Genomic DNA, 9,932 nt, shown 5'->3' with positions numbered 1-9,932 from the left:
ATCTGCGGGAGTGAGGAGCTCATCGCCTCGATGGAGTTTCACCGATTTCGATTTGACTTTAATAAATTTGTTTTGTCTTTAATTGTAGTATTATTTTTTATTTGGTTCCAGTTTTTATTAATTAATTTTATTACTTGGTCAACTGGTATGTTGGGGAATAATGATTTGGAATCCAGGAATATAATTTCTATATCTTTATTTCGCAATTTTATAGTAACCAATTTTGTTTTTAATTCATTGTCATTATTGTTATTATACTGATTTAACACTGGCTTAGAAATTTCGCTCATGGTTTGTTCTCCGGTAATATTATTTATTATTGGTCTTACATCCTAATCCTTCTTGTGTAATTTTATTTATTTATTTTTTTTATCTACAAAATTCCTTTTTATATATTTTATCATTCTATGCATTAAGTTTTTTAATCAAGTCTTAAAATGGCTCATACTTTTATAAGTATTTTTGCCACTCAGCAATTCCTCCATTTTTTCATAATACATTTCAACTAATATTTTGGTCTTGTCGGATTTAATATCCGTTTATGATGTAGTTATGTATTTATTTCTTTATTATGTTTTAACATTTTTTAAAAATCTCTTGGTCGTTATTGATTTGAAAATTGACTGGTGTGAATTTTCTCATTTGCTACTCATTTAATTACTTACCAATGCGGATATCTTGTTGCTTATGGGATTTGTGTGATTTTCCGATGATTCGATATTGTCAAATATCACTCCTAAGTCTGATATAATATTCATCTTTATTATTGAAGTTGAAATTGAAATTTTCACCTAATGCCTAGAACATATTATTGCTAATTGGTATTTCATGGCTAGTTTTGTTTTCTAATGTTATGATACAAATTTAATATAATGATTAATTGTTTTATATAAACTCATGTTTTATTTATTTGTTTTAACTTCACTTGGACCAATGTGTGTATTTATTAATTTTTTCATCGAGTTTAAATTTTTTCATATTTATATATTCATCCACATTGTCTTATATTGTGGTTTCTTATCATTATTTCCGTTTTGTCATTTTTTTATCATTGTCCGATAATATTATGTTTTGGATCGTTTGTCCTATTTATTTATTCAACTTGAAAATTATACTGTGTTTGTTTTATTTCTAAGTTTATTATATGAGTGAATATAGTTATCAATTAAATTTCACATCCTGATATCCATATACCCAATGCTAAATTGTTATAAAATCAATATTGAAAATATTAAAATTTGTTTTTTGGAGTTATTCTATTAGAAGTATGATACATAGGTTAAAGTAAATAACAAAAAAATAATTATTTGATAGCTTTAGTGACAAAAAAAAAATTATCGATTGGCAAGACGGACTGACACACTGGGCATGCGCCCGCACAGTCAAACTCATTTCAAATCAATCTTTTATTTAGGCGTTACACGTCATTCTCCATTAACTTCTACTGTTTTTCGTGTTAAATATTACTACTTCTGAAATCTTTGGTTTTCCAACGATATATAGTACGTATAAATTGCTACTACTATTTCCGGAATTGTATTTTCAACATGGAATATACTTTTTCTCTTATCTCTTTAATTTAAGTATCAAATTCTTTCATAGTGAATATTTATTTATTTTTTACTACTAGAAAAAATGTGAAATGGTTAATTATTCAAACAAAATTAAAGGCATTTTAGAAAAAGCCATTTTGAAGTCTTGTCATACCCGCCTTTAATATGTAATTTTCAATTTGACTTCTCGCTTTTGAGCAATGCTGACCACAGATCCCCACATATACCATTTTGCGAGATTGGTGAATGTCTGGATCTTGATTGATTCTCCTCTGTCCTTCAATCCAACTGTTCGGTGGGAACAGTTGACGGATACTGTCGAGTTAGCTCTAAACGGACCAGTTATGGTTAGCTTTTCGCTGCACTATGGAGGCCATCGTATAGGCAGCGTGAGGTTAGATTACTCTGTGTCTAAGCTATATGTGCTCTAGAAAGCTGCGATGGCAGTAAGAAGAATACACTGTTTTAAAAGATTTTAACTAAACATTATATACATTTAGGATCGCTTAAATACACATTTAAAAAATATTAAAACTATAAAGAAACAGTAAATTATACCTGAAAGTATATTATACCTGTTGTAGTTTAAAATAGTTGATAGTTGAAGTTGTTCTATAATTAATAGTTTTAAAAATTAATGAAATTGTGACAAAAAGGTCATTAATTAGAAGTCAAACTATCCTGACTTGTAATTAATGACCTAGGCAGAATAGCTTGCAAAACATTTTTAACTTTGGATGTGAGGTGTAAATTTATATTTCAGATTGTCTCTGAGGATGGCCGAAACGTTGGAATGTTGATATAATAAAGAGTGTTGAGACTTAACAAGGATTTTGATCTATTTATTTAAATTGTTTTATTTAAAAAATAAATACCAGATTATATAAAGAAAATATTATGTTTATTTTTTCAATTTCTACATTATATATTCAAAACATAATGCTAACGTAATTTAAATATATTTTACATTTTTAATAATTCATTTTCAAAATATACAAAAACATAATAATAACAAATATATAATATTTAAATCTATTACACATGTAATGTTTTTTTTATGATATTGTTCTCTTGTCATTGTCTAGGTTTGTTACATAATCCTTTAAAACATTCCTATTGTGGACATGTATATTTTTATTTAATATTATTATTGTTTAATTTATGTTTTTTTTTCAATTTTGGGTTGTTAATCACAATTGCATTAACAAATTTTAAAATTTATTGCAGTAGTTTAATTTTTATTATTAATTGCATTTTTCATATTCAAAAGTCATTGAACTTTATTCTAATAATAAACCGTAGTGTTGTTTCCGGTCCTGGATCATTCAACTGATCTTTGACATTATACCCTAATTATTTATTCATTTTTTAACGCAAAAGGAAATTCGAATCAGAGTTATTTATGTAAGTTTAATAATGACTTCCTTATTATATATTTTATATGCATATTTAAAAAACTCTTTCCTGAAAAGAGTTTATTAATAAAAGTTCATAATTTATGAAAATCATCCTGAAATATGAATAAATTTTATGTTACACGTATTTAGATGTATCATGTTTAATTAGTTGAATATACATTAAAAATTTAGTTCTTTTAATATTATTTTAAAGCAATTTTGAAAAAATTATTAACATTAATAAATAGTAACATAATATTTATATTTTTCATAAATCACTGCTGTGATTAGCTACATTGAGTAAATAACAAGACCTTTGAATGAGATACTAGTGTAAAATTTACATTTAACAATCACTAAATTAAACTCAATTACAATAAAAATCATATCTATGAAAATTCATGACAATAGTTACATAATACATTAGTAACACTCATGCATATTAAAACATTTATTTATACTTATCTAATATATAAAAATCAATATTTGTTTGTTTGTATTTTCTATGCTGCTATACTAATCATCGGATTCTAAGGGAATTTATGCTAAACGTTCAAGATTTTCCAGGAAAGGTTATAGAATTTTTCCGATTTCTTAGGTAAAATAAAAGGAAGTAACAAAAAAATATTACTGATTCTATTAATTTTTTTTTATTCACTAAAAAAATAATAAAAAGATAAGGCTTAAAGTAAAGTAGATTAATTTTTTTTTTAGAAATAAGATTTTTTGCTTTTAGCGTTGTCTGAACCCTTAAATACTCTTTAAAAAAAAATTAAAATTTATAGATTTTTCACCTTGATTTATTTAGAGGTTTTTATTTTTCTACCGATGACCATTGTTCATATAATTTGAATAACTTCAAAGTGAGAGGCTTCTGGTTCGGACCCCGTGGAACGATTCCCAGCACAACTAGGAGCTTCATGGAGGAGCTTGGGGTCCATGTCCAGGACGTGGCTAGGTTGACAGCGAATGTAATACTTGACTCCCTGGGAATCATACACCACCACATCCATGGAAATTAATGAGTGGGGGAGTTATCCAGAGGAGGGATGGCATGCATGCATCGCATATCTTATTTGTTGTTTTATCTATTACTTTATTATTTTAAATATTTTAATATTTGTTATATAGGGAAATTTGTTAATCAAATGAAATAGGGGTTGTGAAATAGAAGGGAAGAAAAAAAATGGAATAAATTGAAAAACTTTTTAAACTTTTGAAAAAAATTTAGTTTGTAGACTGGTATTCATTGTAAAAGAAAACTGTAAAAAAAGTTTTATCTTTCTATTATATTATATCATATAAAAATATGTAATTTATATATGTCCAGTCACGGATTAATTAGTATGCTGTGTAATGTAGCAACCCAATGTATTTGGGCAGCATGAATGAATAAAGCATTTCTTTCTCTCTCCTCCCTCCGGTTCTGATTTGTTTAATTATATTCGGTTGGTGCTCTTTAGTCTAGTTTACAGAGGCCTGAGCCACCCCTACGTTTTGTGCAAATTGGTTGAGTTGTGTTGAAGTTATTTATATTATTTTATATAATATTATTTACCGCTATAAACTAAATATACATAATAAGCAATTAATCAAATCATTAATCTATTGTGTAAATAAATAAATATATTAATTTATATCAAACTTTCAATTGTATTCATTTAATCTATCTACATCCCTAAATCTAACAATTGTGAAGCATTGACGGGTCTACTAGTATATTTTAATTTTTTAATATTAAACTCTTGTTATCATCAAATTTATGACTAATTATTATGTTTAAGAGAAATTAACTCATCATATTCATTTTCCTATATATATATATATATTCCTTTATTATTATTATTTTCTTTACTCGTACAACTTTATCCTACTTTCACTCTTTATTCTATTTTTATAGATTGGTTTTAAATATGGTTTCACACTAAACATAATCAAAGGAAGCTCTAAAAATAGTTTGATTAACCCTTCATAAAAGTTATGGTCGAATTTTATAGTAATTTGTACTCATACACGAAACAAAAAAAATTAAAACAAGAAAAAATGAAAAATTTATAAATGATCAAAACTTGGCTAAAAATGATAGGATGGATTACTGTGTTATAAAATGTCTTAATCGTTCGCATTAGTATCCAATTAAACTAATTCATTTGGAAACATATTATAAATATGAGACTTGAAACTCTCTATATTCTATTAGAGTTAATATTTTTAAAAGTAATCCAAAGTTTACATTATTGACTATACCAAATAATTTTTATCTTTAATTATATTTGTTATTAATTATTGCGTTACTGATATGTAATTAATTTAACCCTATCATTTCATTTTTTCGGTACTTATTTGTTATTACTTTAAGTATCTATCCTGCATTACTATTTGTTTGTGAACTTAATTCTTTTTCTTTCCAGGATTTCATACTTTTTTTACATCTTAATTCATTACGTCATTCGAATAACGTTTCATGCTCTTTTTTGCATTATCAAGTTCTAAAATTAAAAATTAAAATACAGTTAAAGTCAACAAATTTTACATTAAAAAAAAAATAATGTTCTGGTATTACGCCAATTTTCCTAGTTATTATACTTACTTCTTTACTTAAATTAATATTTTTAGTTTAGAACTTAATAATAAGCAGAAAAGCCCGAAACGTTGTTCGGATGAAAATTACATATATACATAAATGTTATGTAGATAAGAAACTAAATTTTGTAAGACTAACTTTGAAATTAAAACTAGCAAAAAGAAGAATTTTCTAAAGAGGTAATCACACTTCTCTTGCAACGTTTCTTTTTCTTAGATGATACCAATCTATTTCCAATTGTTGAGCCAAGTATTAATTTTAAAAAAATAAATCATGTTAATAGTGTATTAGTGATTTTTAGGAATTTTATATTTTTTCTTTGATTGCTCAATTGTTTAATTATGGTTTGATAGAACTTATACCCTAGAGCATGTGCATTTTAGCTAAATTTTAACGTTTTACTTTAATTATGGGGAATAATGAAGAATTAAATGGGAAAGAAAAAGATATATCACGCATTCTTTAGTAATAGGGAGGTAAAAATTATTATTAATGGAAATTTGATTTAATGGTAATTGTAATATTTATTTGTGAACTATTGAATAGTAACATAAAATATTATTTAAATTGTTCTTATAACAAATCGATTTCTTAGTATTTTTTGTTTGTAGCATCATGTTCGGTCAGCTTGATTTAAAATAAAGATAATTTCTTTCCTGTATTTAAATTGAGATAGTATTTCAGTTGGGTATTATTTAATCTAAACTATAATAAAATTAATTTTACTATCTTGCCGATCCCGAATGTAATTAAGTATCTTGAATTATCTCAGTAGTTGAACATTAGTCTGTAATATATATCATTATTTTAAAATATTTTTATTAAAAATATGTCAAATAAAATAATCTGGTTCTAATAAAAAGTACGACAGCCAACAGTTTATAATTGAAAGGTTGTACAAGGAGATCATATAGTCAGCATCCACGCATAACCGTCATTTTTATTATAAAATTTTTATAAAACTATTAAATAAATGAGAGCCAGATAACAACATTATTGAGGACTAGGGTGCTACATAGTATTGGCAAATTTTATTAATTTGAAAACAAACACCTATGATTATTAATGAGTATTGATGTAAACTTGACTTTTAATTTATGATGAAACTCTATCTGTACGTATAAATAAAGCAAACCATTCTCTAGAGGAATGAATATACACAATAGGTCACATGCCATAGAATGTTGGACAGGTGTGCCGTGTTATACTAGGACAAAGTTGAGGCAGTAATGTGTGAATTACTGAAGGCTCTGTAATTGAAGCCCGTCCTCTCTTCTAACTTTAGAAATAACTTTCGAATCCCTAGTCGGGATTATAAAGATAATATTATAAATAGATTACGTATATATAGATAATGTAGAGATTATTTCGCAATTTTTTTTTTTGTGGATTTGATTCAGAATTTAGTTATTACCAATTCATTAAAAAATAATTACTTTATATACAAACCATTTAAGTATACATTTAACAAATATTGTTATTAAATTTGAAATATAAATAATATAGATCCAATAAGTATTACAAAATAGCAATTTTAGACTAAAAAAAAAAAATATTCGGAAATTAAAACAGTACTAGTAGACATTTTTTTCCATGTAACTAATGAGTAGAGGTAGGAACTACGAGCATATTCATATCAGATATAACATTATCAGGGCCCATTTTTAAAAAATATAAAAATACATTTATAGAACAAATATAGTGTAGCTAGGAGAAAACTTGTATAATAAACTGCATTTTCTATTCAGTAGTCCTTTCCTGGAAATACCCAAGCTTGGCAGAAGCCCTGAATCGGCTCAGTGAACTTTAAACTTATGATTAATTTTAAAGTCCTTTAACCTTGGTTATTTATAGTTTATTGGAGTCAAGACTCAATGGGATAAAAAGTTCACGAACCTGAAAAGCTCTTCAGAAAAAATTGTTAGGATGTACAAGTATCATTGATTAGGCATATTCATATGGAAACCTTTTATAAATATATTACTTAAAACACTGTATATTCTATTACAGTTTAAATTTTTAAAAGTAATTCGAACTTGATCTTATTAAAATTATTTCGCAAAAATATCTAATATTTGGTTATTAATATACTGTTTGTTTTTGGGTTCAGATTCAGAATTTATATATTCTTAATTCATTTAAAAATAATTACTTCATATACAAACCATTCAAATACTCATTAAACAGATATTATAAATGAATTTGAAATATGAAATATAAATAATATAGATTCAACAAATATTACAAAATAACAATTTTAGTTAAAAAGCAACATATCATAAAATTAAAACAGTACCAGTATAACTTGTCTTCCATGTAACTAATAAATAGAGGTAGGGCCTATAATAAACATGTACGTATGAGATATAACCTTATTCTCATACATGTGACATTGGAGGCAAATATTGATTCTTCTTATTTTAAAAAGTGTTCTTAGTGCACATTTTTAATTCCTTTAATTGATTACCATTACAATTTTAATTTGTACTACCTGTCGCATGATGTGTGTAGATTATTGGAAATAGCAACAACTAGGCCAAATTTCCAGAGCTCTCCGATCTTTCATTCTTTACTATATTACCACCCTGAAAAATCAATTTTTATTTTGCTAAAACAAATATTTAATGATATTTTTCAATCGATTATTATTCAATAATAAATTATTTTTTCTTAAAATTTTATTTGATTTAAATCTTAATATAATTATTCATCTGGGTTATCAAGATGTATACGATATATTACAAGGTGATCTACGAGCCAAGGAGACTTGAGTTCTAGTTTAGATTCCAATTAACTGCATACTGATATGCACCTTCACATCAAATCTCACATCTCATAGCCCCCGGGTCAATCCCTGATGGCTATTTGAATTGTAATATGACCTATGGACAGTATCAATAGACATGCAACTGGTATACAGTGGCTCAACGCCGGATAGAATATAACGAAACAACATGTGGTTACCTAATAAGACTCTGACTAATGAGGCTTTGGGTTGGAAACCTTCGGTCATATCCTAGTTGTTGCGGCCACCAATCGATTATATGAACATATGATTTTTATTACAACAAAACAACTACTCTCGGTTGTTATTATTTATACGGTCAGTTGACTTCTTAACGTCTCAGTGTGCGCACACATCGTCTCCAGTCCTCACTACGCACTCGTTGTTGCCATTATTATGGCCATCTGTGTCTTCTTCATCATTTTAGCCAAGGCGAGCGGACTACTTCGGGTCATCCTTCTGTCGATCTACCTCCACGAGAACATTTAGGAGAACAACCACAGCCGGATCCCCATCAATCACTGGTGATTTAAGACATTTTTCTTTTTTTTTCTCTTTTGTTCAACTTAATTTTATTTTTGTAATAGTTTTAAGTTGGATTAAGTTTTTTTTTTATTATTAACATAAAGTAATATAATTTACTGGAAGAGTTTGGTTAGAAACTAATTATAAATGATGAATGAATAATACTACACACATTATATAGATATTGTAAATAAATTAACAATTTAAGGTTGTACAATAGTTATAGAATTTAGATTTATTTATTAATTTATTGAATTGTTATTATATAAAAATTTGTTTTTAATAAAATATATTTTTAAATGTTGTGAAATTGATCATCTTTTGAGTAATAAAGGTTGGAGAATTTTGGTCTGGTTCTATCTATTTGTTATCATAGTTAAAGATAACTTTTCAGGAAAGTTATTACTCCTTATTTATAAGAAGCAATAATTAATTATTAAAGAAAGTTTTACTAAGTGACAATAATATGTTGATATTAGCTTGATAAGACTAATAAGGAGTAACTTATGTATTAGATAAAGATGTTAATCAGGTAATTAATTTATAAAAAAATAATAAATAATGTGATGTATTGTAAATTTGATAAGGGCGTGTAGTTATTTGAAAATTTGTTCTTGCAGCCTGATGGGCTGACAACTCCGAACCGTTGTTTTCATTATAATGAAATAAAATAAAATTTAAACAAGGAAGAGTATTATTCAATTATCATTTCTAATTAGTTTCTTTTTTATATATATTTTTCTAGTTTATATGTTTGTATATGCGTACATATTTTTTTTTTTTTACTGATCATTATGTTCAATTACTTAAAATATAATAATAAAAAAATTCGGCAGTTCATTAATGTTATTTTCAGCATTATTCACAGTTCGGCTAGCAAAGGTTCCTTTTGAACCCCTAACCGCCGTAACATTTTGTGGTGTCAGAAGTGGGATGTTCTCGTGGAGGTAGATTGACAAAAGGACAGTGTGTGTGCGTACACTGAAACATTAAGAAGTCATCTGTTTCTTTGCAAAATAAAAAACAACCGAGAGCAGATTTTTTTGACGTGACAACGTCTTATAAATCATTTTGCGGGATGCCATGTT

The 9,932-nt window shown here is 26.6% G+C and overlaps 1 long non-coding RNA gene across 1 annotated transcript in view; it reads right to left on the bottom strand.

The window, feature by feature from the left end:
- Positions 1-3,875: 3,875 nt before the first annotated feature.
- Positions 3,876-9,932, bottom strand: part of LOC136796589 (uncharacterized) — a 19,110-nt gene continuing 13,053 nt past the window's right edge. Inside the window, exons 3-4 of the long non-coding RNA XR_010844334.1 lie at positions 8,026-8,119; positions 3,876-3,936 (exon numbers count right to left, since the gene is read on the bottom strand). This is a non-coding gene — a long non-coding RNA (uncharacterized lncRNA). The remainder of the gene's footprint in view (positions 3,937-8,025; positions 8,120-9,932) is intronic.

The sequence above is a fragment of the Halyomorpha halys genome, unplaced genomic scaffold, assembly GCF_000696795.3.
Source record: "Halyomorpha halys isolate HHAL.00 unplaced genomic scaffold, Hhal_1.1 Scaffold473.1, whole genome shotgun sequence".
Lineage (NCBI taxonomy): Eukaryota > Metazoa > Arthropoda > Insecta > Hemiptera > Pentatomidae > Halyomorpha > Halyomorpha halys.
Note: the sequence above shows the minus strand (reverse complement) of the source record. Positions and strands in the feature narration are given on the sequence as shown.